The following is a 1,082-nucleotide window of genomic DNA, read 5'->3' as shown; positions in this document are numbered from 1 at the left end:
CAGTAGATTTTTTAAGTTCTACTTCTTTAAGAGACTGGTTAAAACTACTATCATCAAATTTTATATCAGTTCATGAATTTTTTTTTTTTTTTTGCCTCATTTTATATGTATGATTGTGTGTGTGTGCATCACAGTTATATTCTACATAGTGAAATGTACAATATATTTTCTAGTCAGGCAGAAGTTGATTACGAAGAATATGTCCCTCTCTGGCTTAATAAGTGGTAAAAGTGCTTAATTCTACTATGAACCCCCAAAGTGTGTTAGAATATTAGGATTAAAGATAGTCACAAAGTATAAAATAAGGAAACGAAAAAATTAAGTTCATTGACATCAACAAATAATTTCAGTTCATCTGTTACAAAACTGATGAACATGTGCTTTCTTTCTGAACAATTCAAATATGTATAGAAAGTTTATCCATGTCCTTGGCATTGACAAATACTTTTAGTTCATATGTTACAGGACCCAAGGTTTTCTTTCTTTTCCTGGCGGTATACTTATTCTCACCACCAATTTCCATAATGCTTATCAGCATATACTTCCTTTGTAGCTAAACTATATAGCACCATTGAGACAGTCTCATTCTTAGACTACCTCTATAACATCACTCCTAACTGCCTCTAGAACAGAACTTTAAAACCCAGTGGTCATAGTCTTCTACTTTTAGTTCCTCAGTAGACAAACACCTAAATGTGTCATAGTATATGACCTCCCAGCCATTGTAAAGATGCCCTTATGAAGTTGGATGACCAAGGTAAGAAAGCTCACCAAATCATGAAGTCAGCTTCAGACCACTGCTGCCAGCACCCTCCCTGTATATACTTAGCTGTATTTAACAGTTTGTCCAGCTACTGCTAGTGATCTTTGTATCCTTGGGTAAAAATGAAAAACTAATTTTACTTCTATAGCCTGACAGCTATATAATACCCACCTAGCCACTGTTTGGGACAATAAGTTTCCTTTGTATGACACTCTTCTTTTTTTCTAGAACAGTAAATTGTCCTGTTAACTACCCATCCCAACATATATCATGGAGATAACTTCATGCTTAACTCAAAAAATACCACTGTAGTATCTCT

Source organism: Octopus bimaculoides, chromosome 1 (assembly GCF_001194135.2).
Source record: "Octopus bimaculoides isolate UCB-OBI-ISO-001 chromosome 1, ASM119413v2, whole genome shotgun sequence".
Lineage (NCBI taxonomy): Eukaryota > Metazoa > Mollusca > Cephalopoda > Octopoda > Octopodidae > Octopus > Octopus bimaculoides.
Note: the sequence above shows the minus strand (reverse complement) of the source record.